Source organism: Schistocerca piceifrons, chromosome 9 (genome assembly GCF_021461385.2).
Source record: "Schistocerca piceifrons isolate TAMUIC-IGC-003096 chromosome 9, iqSchPice1.1, whole genome shotgun sequence".
Lineage (NCBI taxonomy): Eukaryota > Metazoa > Arthropoda > Insecta > Orthoptera > Acrididae > Schistocerca > Schistocerca piceifrons.
In genome coordinates, this window is record NC_060146.1 from 151,303,430 (window position 1) to 151,318,467 (window position 15,038).

Sequence of the window (15,038 nt, forward strand, 5' to 3'; positions counted from 1 at the left end):
TATTGTTAACGGTTATTAATAACTGCCAAGTTATTTTTCGCTAGCGAATACCGAATACTCCGAGAGTTAAATAACGACATAGTTGGAATACATCAGTTTAGTTATCAGTATAATTGCGAGTAGTGTGAAATGGCAGGAATGTCGTATGAATCGTATCATAACCTTAGCTTATTAACACCGGGTACATTTTAGTTGATGTTAGAACGATTATTAGTGTTTAATATTATATGATTGTAGGTTATCGGTCGGTATTAGAAATATTATCTTCGCAGCTGCATCAGAAATTACGCGGAACTTCGCCACAGCACTGTTTAAGTAAAATGTTAACAACGTGCGTTTTTAAGTATGAAGTAATATGTAAACTGAGTACTGTAGGTTAAATTCGAAGCTTAATTTCTTGTGCTGCTCACATAATAGAATAAAGTGTACAGCCTTGTAATACAACAAAAAATCTACGTAATGTGACAGATTTGTTTACTCCTGTGCTGTAAAAGATTGTCCTATTGGGGAAAGTGTGAGTACGCTAATCCAAGTTTAATGTGAGATTTGGAAACTGCTCGATTTCTCCAGCTACAGCATGTTTATAACATATGAAGACATGCAGATCGAAAAGGTTGTCAGTGTTACATTTATGGGACTACAACTCGATAATAAATTCAGTTGGGAAGGGCATACCACATTTTTTCACTCTATTATTTCATAAGGGCGCATATTCTGTGGTAACTCATCAAACGTAGCAAAAGTTTTTTGCATGTAAAAGCGTGTAATAAAAATCGTTTGTGGTATAAATTCAAAAACATCATGTAGGAACCTGTTCAAGGAACTTTGTATTCTAACCACCGCTTCCTAGTACATTTATCCCTTAATGAAATTTGTTACAAGTATTTCCAACCAATAGCTCAATACATAATATCAGTACCATACTAGAAATAGGAACAGCAATCTACATCTTGGTCCAAAAGGGATCCAATATTCAGAAACATGCATTTTCAATAAACTGCCAGCAAGTCAGCAACCATTAAAAACTTGGTTTCAGATAAAGCATGGTTTACAGTGTGTTTGAAAGACTTTTTGATACAGAAGTGTCTGATTCCACCCGTCATCAATATGCCGGAAATGGCTATTTTAAGTGTGTCCATGACGTCACTACACACACACACACACACACACACACACACACACACACGGCAACAAACATGAAGATACAGTAACATCAAACACCAAAAATACAATCAAACCAACGGGACAACTGTGGGAAGTTGGGGGTTTTAGGGTGAGGACAAGCTAGTAAAAAAAAACACACCATGATCCCAAAACACAAAATGAAGAACAAAAAGAAAAAAAATACAGCATTCTGCTACACCAACAAAAATCTGCAGGAATCGGACACTTCCCTTGAACACTATAAATCAACCATAGGTGACCATACCAAAACACCAATACCCACAAACTAAAAGCACGAAAATTGGAATCGGACATTTCCCTTGACCTACATAGGTAAACCTCAGATGACGATAGCAAAACATCAACACGTACAACTATGAAAATGGGAATTGGTCATTTCCGGTGACCTATATAGGTCCACCACAGCTACTGATGCCAAAAAATCAACACCTACAACTGCGAAAAATAAAACCACAATCCCAAAAGTCCACAAATCAATCATCCCTACATAAATTAAATCACATTCAATACTCCATAAACACACAAAACATCACAGCTAGAAGAAAAAAAAAATTAATTACCACCAGCAAATTCCGGCACTGCAAACTCAACAACACTTTTTTACGTCGAAGCAGACGGATGGAATCATACGCTTCCATTGACCCCTCCTTCTACTCTGTAGATGAATATCGTAACAGAGACTGATAGACCAGCTTAGGTAAAAATTCTGCTATATTTCAGTTTTGACAGCACTTGGTTGCAACAGTCAAGATCGGGTATTCTGTGTCTGATAAATGTATTAAAAGTGCGTAACTGTGTTTTATTCTGACAGTGTATCAATTCTGTATATATTAGCAGTTACTGTAATATATTCACATATTTTGACAATCTCCTGACAAATGATGAGGATAATAATTATTATATTCAACTGTATGATGTTATTCTTCCTGACATGATATTTGTCATTCGCGATGGCCAGCGGCTATTTCCGAAGAAGTACGTAAATATTTGTTCGCTCCAGTAACTATCGTCTCTGAAATATCACCGGGGTCTAAGACTGGAGTCACTGTATCAGCAACACAGACACACAGTTATTCCGTTACCAACTTCCAGGTTACCTGTAATGGTCGCCCGATAACTGCCAGAGAGTGGTCGCCCGATAACTGCCAGAGAGCGAGAACTGTGAGCCAATAATTTATACTACCCGTCCAAGCTAAATTGACATATGAGGCGGTGGCTTAAGGGAACGACCGTACTTGTTAATGCCTGTACTACAGCTCCTATCAGCCACTGCTCGGACATTAACTTTATTTAATTGTTTGTGCGAAAAGTAACAAAGACGCACGATATAGTACACAGTTCTTATCAACAGATGGCGCGCAGTCTCTCAGTTATTCCCATGGCCTATAGAACGCCTACCAAATGGTCTACCCTCTCCCTAGTTCCCAGCCAGATCTCCGATGAGTTGACGGAAAGCGTAGTACGATCTTCGGTCAACAGATGGCGCGAGGCACTGTTGACATTAGGCAGTTATTGAAATAACTGCCTGTATCAGAGGAACGGTTATCGCAGTAACCGTTACTTCTCAGTAACCGGTTATTTTTATCAGTTACGTTATTTTTTGCCACCCCTAGTTGTTTGTAAACATGGCTTCAAAGTTGGTGTGTTTATTAAAAAAGAAACTTGCTTCGACTAGGATGGAGGTGAGCAAGGGGTACTGAGCATGCTGTTAATTGTGTGTTGATGGGTAAGTGGAAAAAGCTGCAGCGTCTTCATGTCCACAACCACAGCTACCGCCGTCCGCCCGCTTAGCTGGGTGGTAATGTGCTTGCCTCCCATGCAGTAGACCTGAATTCGATTCCCGGCTGGGTTGGAGATTTTCTCCGCTCGTGGACTGGGTGTTGTGTTGTCGTCATCATCGTTTCATCTTTATCATCGGTCGCAAGTCGCCCAATGTGGCGCCGACTGAGTTAAGACTTGCACTTGGCGGCCGAAACCGAATGGGGCCTCCCAGCCAACCATTCATACGATCATTTCATTTATTACATCTACAGCAATCGGCCTCTACATCTGGAAACAATCAGGCAGCTTTTCAGCAAACTGGAATAGAGGACGTGGTCATACTCTAAAATAAAAAAATTCTTTTTTAGGTTTTTTTTCTACTTTGTCTATTTTTGAACTCTGGATGCCAGAAGTTAAGAAGCGCTTCATCTGTTTCGTACTTTTTATTGATTTTTTAGTTGTTGGAACACTAATTCCGTTAATTAAATTATTCAAAAATAAAAATAGTTCTTATTGCAATGTAATGAACATTTATTTACCTTCTCATATTCCCCCTTCAGTGCTTTATGAATCGCTTCACACGTTTCTAGAATTAGTTTAGTTAATGTGCAATGTGATATCCGAGTGCTGTGTTGTAAACTAGAGTAGCTCCCTCTGTATCAGGAAATCGCAGTGTCATAATTTGCCTGTCTTCTGCGCGTATAGCATCTCTCAAGAGAGTGTTCTGTTTGGTAATATGAGAAGCCACTTTACTGAGCCAATACTTATCATCAATTCGTAAGTAATTTATCTATTAAGATTTGACTTGCTCTACTTGCAGCTCTCATAACGAATACACTTCATTCTGGAAACATCCCCCAGGCTGTGGCTAAGCCATGTCTCCGCAATATCCTTTCTTTCAGGAGTGCTAGTTCTGCTAGGTTCGTAGGAGAGCTTCTGTAAACTTTGGAAGGTAGGAGACGAGATACTGGCAGAAGTAAGGCTGTGAGGACGGGGCGTGAGTCGTGCTTGGGTAGCTCAGATGGTAGGGCACTTGACCGCGAAAGGCAAAGGTCCCGAGTTCGAGTCTCGGTTCGGCACACAGTTTTAATCTGCCAGGAAGTTTCATATCAGCACACACTCCGCTGCAGAGTGAAAATCTCATTCTGAAGACAGCTGTAGTTGCATTTGAGAGAATTCTTAAGTTTTGGATTCCATTAAAACAATTTCTTGATGCCAAAGACATGACTCCTATAATAATTTCAGATTTTTTTCAGTAGCTCGTTCAGTGAAATTTATTTCATATTTCTGCAGTCAGACTTGGTTCTGTTTGTAAAAATATAAAAAGTATGGACAGAATAAAGTCTCATTAATTGAAATAAGAAATGTATCCATCGACAATAAAAAAATGTCTGAATGGAAGGAAGACTGTGCATTTTATTGGTATAAAAAACAAGATGAATTTTAATAAATCAAGGAATGAAATCCATAACCAATAAATAATCTGATTTCGAAATCTGAAGAAGTGCCAATAGCTTTTTATAACATAACATTTGATTACTTAGAGAAATGGGCTATTTCTTTTAAAAAATCAAGTATTTGAATGGAAGGTGGGGCATGATTGAAAAAGCAATTATATATCTGACTAAAAGTGGTGTGAATATTTCAGATGACAATTTTTTTCAAGAATATATGTATCTGAAGAGCTTTTAAAAACGAAGTGTGACTGGGAAGAATGCAAGTCTAAACAGTCACTGGAAGCAAGGTAGATTTACTTTCTTAAGGAAAACGAAAATCCTGAACACAAATGTCAATTGCTAAAATTACGCATGTATTTGTTTTCTATTCCCACACACATCATCACTGTGGAAAGAGCATTTTCACTAATGTCGGCCCAGTTGACTGATGAAAAAATTGACTGCTGCCAGGGACTGTGGAATCAATCTTATGGTGCCAGTTGAACTATAAGTTGAGGTTTGCTTGGAGTTTTATAATTACATAAAGGAAAAGAAATCGATGGAAAAGGTGAAGTCTTCCGAAAAGTGTGGTGTACCAACTACTTCTGCCCAATAAGTTCCATGTAATTGTGTTCTAAATAAAAAGTAATCATATTAAATAAATGTTTTACTTCATTTCTATATTTCAATCTCAGATTGTTCCGACGAGGTCCCAGCTAGATTTGGCAACCCTATTTTTGATGAAGGAGAATTAGCCCTAGCCAATGCATCTGTGGCATGACCTTCAGGACACCCCTGTCGTTCAACTAAGGCCTACAGGAAAGACAGGCCACAGGGTGTGCAACAGAAAGGTAAGCCCGAGCTCACTCGCTCACTCAGCTCAGCAAACGAAATGTGTTTCTAAACCTGTTAACACATATTTGGATATTTATGTACAAATGAGAATTACATATTGAACTAAAATTTTGCAGTATTATGTATGTAATATTAATGCTTGATTTAAATGACAACAGCTTGTTTACAGTGTTCATCCTCTATTGCTTAATACTCCTAATTTCATACAAGATTTAGTGCCTCATGCAAAAATAATCATTTTGACATGATTTTAGTTTTATTGCACTTAGTACAGCCATGGCAAACTAGAAGTAGGCCTATGAACTTCCAATCACTGAATAATCAGTAAGACTCAATTATAGCAGATACCAGCTGATGATGCAATTATTGTTTGTGTAAAAATACCCAGTTACGAGTTAATGTAAACTTAGAACATATTCTGAGCTCAAACATAATGAGACATCTTGAACAGAATGACCTTCTCAATGCCAACCAGCGTGGATTTCGAAAACATCGATCATGTGAAACCCAACTCGCACTTCTCTCATATGACATACTGAAAGCTTTGGATCAAGGCAGTCAGGTAGATGCAGTGTTTTTTGGTTTCTGAAAAGCATTTGACTCAGTATTGCACCAACACTTATTGTCAAAAGTACGATTATACCGGATATCAAGTGAAATTTGTGAAAAGATTGAGGACTTTTTGGTAGGGGGGACACAGCATGTGATCTTGGATGGAGAGTCATCAATAGTAAAATCAGGCATTTTGCAGTTGATACTGTTATCTACAATGAAGTGCTACCTGAAAGAAACTGCAATTTATATTGAGTCAGATCTTGATAAGATTTCGAAGTGTTGTAGAGATTGGCAACTTTCTCTAAATGTTTCGAAATGTAAAATTGTGCACTTCACAAAGCGAAAGAACGTAGTATCCTATGACTATCAATAAATCACTGTTGCAATTGGCCAGCTCTTACAAATACTTGACCATAGCACTTTGTAGGTATATGAAGTGGAATGATCACATAGGTTCAGCTGTGGGTAAAGCAGCTGGTAGACTTCAGTTTATTGTTAGAATACTAGAGAAGTGCAGTCAGTTTACAAATGATATTGCTGACAAATCACTCGTGCGACAGGTTTTAGAACATTACTCAAGTGTGTGGGACCTGTAACAGACTGGACAAACAGGGGGTATTGAATGTGTGCAAAGAAGGGTACCATGTATCATTACAGGTTTGTTTAATCCATGGGAGAGTGTCACTGAGATACTGAAGGAATTAAATTGGAAGACTTTTAAAGACAGGCAAACTATCCCAAGAAAGTCTATTAACAAAGTTTCAAGAATCACCTTTAAATCATTACTCTAGGAATATACCACAACCCCTTACATATCATTCACATAGGGATCTTGAGGAATAATTACTGCTTGCATAGAGGCATTCAAAGAATCATTCCTCCCGAATTCCATACGTGAATAGAATAGGAAGAAACCCTAATAACTGGTACATGCACCTCACGGTGGTTTGCAGGGTATAGATATAAATGTAGATGTAACAGGTTTATTAATTCAGTTTGTCTACTGAGCTGAGCAAGCAAGGAACTCAGGCCTAGCATGGAGATATATGTGCCATGGCCTGTCTTTCTCATGGACCTTGCGTTTGACAATGGGCATTAATTTCCTTACACTGAAGCCAAGTTCTGTGCCACAACAGCGCTGTGCAGCCCAACAGTAACTGTGGGCACTGTAATATTCATTTTACATGTGAATCACATCAAACAGAATATATGGTGTTTCCAGAAAGTAATGTGTTGCATTTTTTTGTGCATCGACAATAATTCGAGAGCGGCTGGACTGGTTGGGGAGGGTGGGGTTGGAAGACCCTTAGCTTTCCACCAGTAGGCTGCTCATTTGTCTCCGTTCTCTTAGAGGTTAAGGGCAGCTTCTTCTCTGAACCTCTGAGTAGTGGTCACGTTGAACTTACAATGAAGGAAACTTTAGAGCAACGCTATGTGATAACAATTTGCGTGAAGCTCAAAAAAGACCCACTGAAAGCATTTGGAATGCTTAAGGAAGCCCTTGGGGACGACTGCCTTTCCAGATCGCAGTTGAATTGGTGGCACAAGATGTTTAGAGAAGGTCAGGAAGAGGTCACTGACGAGATCGCGGAGGATGCCCGTCAACAATGCGAGCAGATGACTATGTGAATTGTGTGCACCATTTACTGATTAAAGACCGACGAATGAGTATATGGTTGAAGTCAGTATTACTGGACTTGCTGAAAATGGTTTTCATTAGATTGTATCAGAAGACTGACCTTGTAGAACGTTTTCATAAAACTTGTGCTGAGAGTTTTGACCAATGTGCAAAAGCAGCAGATGTGGGAGTGTGTGGAGAGTGCAAGCAACTCTGTGAAGATTATCCAAATTTCTCACACAACATGATCACTTGGGATAAGTCATAGGTCTTTCAGTGGCTGTGATCGCCATTCCACCTTAAAGACACTCATTGCTCCTTGGATCGACATTGCATGCAAATAAAGTTACAGATCCATACAATATTTGTGCTCTCCTATAGTGAACCACATCCAGCAGGTAGGTTAAAGTGGTGGGTAATGGGGGAGAGTGGATGCTACTTAACATTGGAGCTGGTTTGCTTACACATAGTGATTCCTGAGTGGAAAGCCACTGTGTTCAAAATTTATTTTAACACAAAAGCAAATGGTACATACATTGTTACTTGAGCAACACAGGAAAAGACATTGCCAATTAAAATATTTCTTTTCAATAAAACCAAGGATATTCATTTTTAATTCCAGAGAACAGTACAATTAGAGTTCTGATGTTAGAAAATACGATTCTAATTAAATCTGTGGTTGTATTACATTTCTTAACTCAAGTGAATTCTGGGCAGTTACTCTTTTCTCAAAAGAATCTAAGTGCATTAATTCCATGTAACCCTACAAATTTCATTACCCCCAATGGCCATGACTGGCCAGTAAAGCAGATAAATTCAAAAGTAAAAGAAAAAATTATATAACATTGAATAAGTGACTATTACTGACCAATAAACAATAGAAAACATAACTAACTGAGGTAACACCTGTGACAACATAGTAGGATCAACGTATGATAGTACAAACTGTATTAAGCAAGAGTCGCCATGAATAGAATGAATTAGAATAAATGTTCAGGAAAAATATCATAGCATTAAGCAAGCAGCCATAACTGACCAATAAAACAGTTGGATCAAATATTTAAAGAAAATATGAGGGTGTGCAGATTATTAAGGATTGGTATGGTACAGACCTTCTGTTACCATCCTAAATCAAATGGAACACTGAACTATAACGGATTTCCTGAGATGCTATATCAATAGAGCTAAATCAAACTGGGATGAATGGCTTCAATTTGTGGTATTTGTATAGAACACCACAACCCACAATACCACGAATTATACAACACATGTTGTTTCTTTGGAGAGTATGAAACATATTGGGTATGTTGCAAAGAGATTGCGTAGGTGTTATGTCTAATTATGATGATTAAATACTGAAACTGAAGGACAAAATGTGACATGTGCACCAGTATGCCAGGCGTTATAATAAACAGTGTAAAAAGAAGAATAAAGAGTACCATCCTAGAAACTAGAATCTGAAAGATTTAAGTTCTATTTATGATGAAAGCATCAGACAGGGCAGAAGCCATAAGCTAGACACATAGTGGTGTAGCAAAAAGGACAAAAAGCCCAAACATACTCATTTGTTCAATGAGAATAAAATACTAAAATTGCATGCCAACATGTTAAAGGAGTTCTACTGAAATAGAGCTATTTCTTGAATTTCAGATAAGTTAAACTGGTGGGATTTTATTATACAGAAGTTTCCTTAATCACCAGGCTTATATTATGATAGTATTTGCAAGGTATAAATCTACAGTGTGATGTGGAAAATCGTCAGTTATATCAATCCAGGAAAACTTGGAAAAACTGATGAGACAGAGATACTGTCACTTCTATCCATAGGATATTGTAAACAAAAGTTAACAAGTTTGGAACTCAGCAAGGTGTCTTAAGAGACAGTCTCCATTCCTTCCAAACTAATTATGTAAGTGTAGACCACATATGGCTCAAATTCAAATATACAGTATCGACAGCAATAGATAGATTCATACCACATAAGTTAATAAGAGAGAGGACTGATCCACCATGGTACACAAAACACGTCACAATCCTGTTGCAGAAGCAACGAAAAAAGCATGCCAAATTCAGAAGAACGCAAAATCCCCAAGCCTGCCTAAGTTTCACAGAAGCTCGACATTTATAGCGGACGTCAATGCGAGATGCTTTTAATAATTTCCACAATGAAACATTGTCTCAGAATATGATAGAAAACCCAAAGAGATTATGGTCGTATGTAAAGTACACCAGTGGCAAAAAACAGTCAAAACCGTCATTGCACGATAGCAATGTAAATGTTACCAATGATGGTGCCACTAAAGTGGAGTTATGTAAAACTGTATTTAATAACTCCTTCATGAAAGAAGATGAAGTAAATATTCCAGAATTCGAAACCAGAACAGCTGTTAGCATGAGTGACATAAAAGTAGATATCGCTCACTTGACTAAAGGTCTGTTCCTAAAGACTGGAAAGTAGCACAGATCACACCAATATTCAAGAAATGAAATAGGAGTAACCCATTGAATTACAGACCCATATCACTGACCTCAATTTGCAGTAGGATTTTGGATTATATAATGTACTCGAACATTATGAATCACCTTGAAGAAAATGACTTATTGATACATAACCAACATGGATACAGAAAATATTGTTCTTGTGCAACACAGCTAGCTCTTTCTTCCCCTAAAGTGATGAGTGCTGTCGACAAGGGATCTCAGATTGATTCCATATTCCTAGATTTCCAGAAGGCTTTTGATACCGTTCCTCACAAGTGACTATTAATCAAATTGGGTGCATATGGAGTATTGTCTCAGTTGTGTGACTGGATTCGTGATTTCCTCTCATAGAGGTCACAGTTCGTAGTGATAGCCAGTAAATCATCGAGTAGAGAAGAATTGATATCAGGCGTTCCACAAGGTAGTCTCATAGGCCCTCAGCTGTTCCTCATTTATATAAATGATGTAGGTGATAATCTGAGCAGCCCCCTTGGTTTGTTTGCAGATGACGCTGTAATCTACCGTCTAGTAAAATCATCACACAATCAATTCCAATTACAAAATGATCTAGAGAGAATTTCTGTGTGGTGCGAAAAGTGGCAATTAGCACTAAACAATGGAAAGTGCAGGTCATTCACATGGGTACTAAAAGAAATCCGATAAATTTTGGGTATGCGATAAATCGCGCCAATCTAACAGCTGGCAATTCGACAAAATACCTAGGAATTACAATTACGAACAACTTAAATTGGAAAGACCACATAGATAATATTGTGGGGAAGGCGAAACAAAAACTGTGCTTTGTTGGCAGAACACTTAGAAGATGCGTCAAACCCACTAAAGAGACAGCCTACATTACACTTGTCTGTCCTCTGCTGGAATATTGCTGCGAAGTATGGGATCCTTACCCCGTAGGATTGACGGAGGACATCAAAAAATTGCAAAGAAGGGCAGCTCGTATCGTGTTATCGCGCAACAGAGGTGAGAGTGTTACCGATATGATACGCGAGTGTGGGTGGCGGTGACTGAAACATAGGCGGTTTTCTTTGCAGCGAGATCTATTTACCAAATTTCAATCACCAACTTTCTCTTCCGAATGCGAAAATATTTTGTTGACACCCACCTACATAGGGAGAAATGATCATCATCATAAAATACGAGAAATCAGAGCTCAAACGGAAAGATTTAGGTGTTCCTTTTTCCCGCCCCCCATTCGAGAGCGGAATGGTAGAGAAGTAGTATGAAAATGATTTGATGAACCCTCTGCCAGGCACGTAAGTGTGAATTGCAGAGTAAACATGTAGATGTAGATTGTTTTCAGTATATGTTATGGTGATTGGCGTATATGCCATAGTCTAATAAAACATTCTTGGTTGTGTTGTTGTCCAAATTACAACACAAGTAACGACAAGTGTGGGATTGTTCTCCGCACTGTTTTCAGTCTCCGGTTGGTCCTCCGATGTGTCTGCGATGTCTAACAGTGCTACTGACGCGCTGGTTGATCAGCAAAGGGTTCTTACTGCGGCGTTGCAGCATCTCAGCCGACAGCAGGAGGCGTTTGCCACAGTGCAACCAATCAAATCCAGGTATTGGAAACGATTGCCTCTATTTTCGCTAGTTCGTGTCTATCTCAGTCTGCGTCGCCTGCCATCTCACCCCTTCCACCTCCTGTTTTGCCTGTCGCTACCCAGTCATTTATCTCCCACCATTTCCAGCTGCAGTGAGTCTGCCAAAGAATGGGAAACTTACGAAAAAAGCATTTTCATTCTTTTGGATTGACTGATGTTACCTTACGCCATGCTTTCTTTGTTGTTGCTTCGGATGTATCAACTCCGTTGCTGGCCCTCCTGCAGCATCTGTCTTCACTCTCTTATAATAAACATGTGTGAACTTCTTTCGAAGTACTCTTGTAAACGGACGCTTGTCATTGTCGCTTGAGATGAGTTCTACCAGTGTTGCAAGAAACCGAAACATTCTTATAATACTTGGGCAGCTAGCTTCACGGTTTAAGTCATTGTTGTCACTTTGTCACTGACATACATAAGGAGTCACAAGCCTCCCTGCTCACGTTCAAGCATACACACGCTTGAACTCTTGCGCAATCATGCCATCTGCTTGTACAGTCCTGACGATTGCGCACATTTATCCTACACACTCTCATTTTGTCCGCACTGTTTTCAGTCTCTGGTTGGTCCTCCGATGTGTCTACGATGTTGTGTGGGACGCCATTTACGAAAGAGAACTAATCTAAGACACGTGCAGCATGACGCGATTGGCGCCGATGTTTCACGTACGTCAGGCATTCGAAACGGCTCGTCGCGTATGCTTCCGTTCACGTTATGTGTTTATGTGTTCCGAACTCGTCGGGGTCACCAGCAACGTTGCGTATTTGCAATGTATGGGACAGTACACTTATAAAACGACTTATACAGATAGTATACAAAATATTTTATTTGAGACTAAGGAATCACTAACAACTACAAAAAGTAAACACATATTTCTGAACTTATCACTGAACATAAATACTTCGAACATTGTGTGATGTCACAACAATCATCGTTGCAACATCTGATCACCACACATAACTTATAAAACTTGGTTCCTGCTATGTAAGGTAGTACGTTTATTTATTTATTAATTTATTTTTTTAGCCATCCGTGGACATTTTAAAATGAATGAATGTTGTCAGTTTGTGTACATTGATATATTTATACAGTTTGCTGTTACATGTAGTTATACATTTACAAAGCTTATCAAAACGTTACATATAGTTAAATATTGTGAAACAAAAGTTATTTACAATCATTTTGAACTAAGGAGTTCACTTATAGTGTAAAAGAAGTGTTCCTGCAATAACATTTTAAGATGTTTCCTAAAGCGGTACATGTTATCCGTTTCTTTTATTTTCTGTGGCACTTTATTATGTAGTTTTACACCTTCATACAAGCTATTTTGAGTCTTATGTTTATTCTTCCTGTCTAGGTGAAGACAGTGACTTGTACTATAGTTATGAAAACTGCTATTAGTGCTATAATTTTCTATGTTTTTCTTGATGTACACTATGGTTTGGCATATAAATTCACAAGGAACAGTTGGAATTTCTAACGTTTTGAAAAGTTCTCTGCAGTGGGCCCGCTTACTGCTTTCTGTTATGTTTCTTACTGCCCTCTTTTGCATTTTAAATACAGTTTGTAAATTCTGAGCACTGTTTCCCTAGAAAATAATACCATAACTGATTACTGAATGAACATAACTAAAGTATACAATTCTCAAACATTCAGTACTGCATTATGATACAAGGATTCTAAGTGCATAACATGTTGTGGATATCTTTTTCGAGAGTTTCATAGCATGTTCATTCCACTTCATTTGGCTGTCAGTGTGCAACCCTAAGAATTTAGTTGTAGGTACATCATCTATGGAGATGTTATCTAGTTTTAAATTTAAGGGACTCTGTTTTCTGTTCCTTGTAAAGCATATTGTATTTGTTTTCTTTATGTTGAGAGTTATTTTGTTTTCTTGAGACCATTTGTGAAAATCCCTCAGCACTTCAGTAGAATTTTCCAGCATTTGTGCTGGTGTCGTCCTGGTGATTACTATGTTGCAACAATACTGGGCCCAGTACACCTCCTTGAGGGACCCCAATATTGTGGATTAGATCTATGTTTCTCAATGTACTTTGATCCACTGGAGACATGTGTGATCTCTACTGACTGTACTCTGTTTTCTAGATATGAACGAAACCATTTGAGAACCGCTCCCCTTACTCCTAGTGCCTCTAACTTGTGTGACAGGTTCTGGTAGTCAACTGTATCAAATGCCTTAGACAGGTCTGGGAAAAGGCCATTTACATAGCTGTTCTCATCTAGTGCTCCTAAAACTGTTTTTTTAAATTGTGCTGTTGCAAATTCTGTACCTCTACCAGGCCAAAACCATGCTGGTCATTGCAGAGGAGGTTGAATTTACGTAGATAGCTCATCTGAGACAGTTGTAAAATTACCTCTAGGGCCATTTTAATTGTTTCACATTTTAATTTTACTTTACTACACTTTGTATAGCTAGTTTTTCTGTTTTGTCGACAACTTAGACAGTTGTAAAATTACCTCTAGGGCCATTTTAATCGTTTCGCATTTCATGTTTACTTTACTACACGTTGCATAACTAGTTTTTTTATTTTATCAACATTCTTCACATGGCGGGAGAGGTATCGAATGATAACGTGATTTGATTAGTTCTAGTGCTTTCTCTGGTGCTTTTCAGAGATGAGAGAAGGCTTCTGTGCGTTTTCGTTTACTGCGTTGGCGACACTGCTAACACCAAAAATCTTTGTTGATTCTGTTTTGAATATTGTGTTTATGGTTGGTGTGTGTGTGTGTGTTTTTGGTAAGAGTTAATTGGAGGCCAGGATAAGTCTATTACTGAAATCGTGGCCCGGAAGAAACCCCATACATCCTACTTTCCATTTCCGGTGAGTCTCACAGGGTGTTTATTTAGGGAAAGTTATGTAATTTTTAATGTTAATATCAGTTTGTAGGTACTTTTTCATTTCGAATTTAATACGACAGCGCTCTCGGGCGTTGAATGGCAGTGTAAATAATAAATTCCCGGGTGTGAGAAAACATATGGGGAAACAAGATAAGTTGCCCAATTTGTAACTAAAATAGATCAATCGACTAATATAGCCATTTCTAATAGTGTCATTGCCGTTGGTTAATTAGAAAAGATTTTTGAAATTTCCATTTGCACGTGCGATACAAATTAATGGTATATTATCTCGTAAACAAAATTGAAACATGATAGAAATGATTACCGACGTTGTCAAACGTATAACAGTTGTTGTTGTTGACTTCAGCCCAGAGACTGGTTTGATGCAGCTCTCGATGCTACTGTATCCTGTGCAAGCTTCTTCATGTCCCAGTACGTACTACAACTTACATCCTTCTGAATCTGTTTAGTGTATTCATCTCTAGGTCTCCCTCTACGATTTTTACCCTCCGCACTGCCCTCCACCACTAAATTGGTGATCCCTTGATGCCTCAGAATATGTCCTACCAACCGATCCCTTCTTCTAGTCAAGTTATGCCACAAATTCCTCTTCTCCCCAGTTTTATTCAATACCTCCTCATTAGTTACGTGATCTACCCATC

The 15,038-nt window shown here is 38.5% G+C and overlaps 1 protein-coding gene across 8 annotated transcripts in view; it reads left to right on the forward strand.

Moving 5' to 3' along the window:
• The first annotated feature begins 14,214 nt into the window (after positions 1-14,214).
• The window catches only part of LOC124716946 (repetitive proline-rich cell wall protein 2-like), a 129,427-nt gene continuing 128,603 nt past the window's right edge, over positions 14,215-15,038 (forward strand). For all 8 annotated transcript variants that reach the window (XR_007005680.1, XR_007005683.1, XR_007005681.1 and 5 more), the window contains exon 1: positions 14,215-14,359. The gene's annotated coding sequence lies outside the window, so the exon portion shown is untranslated. The remainder of the gene's footprint in view (positions 14,360-15,038) is intronic.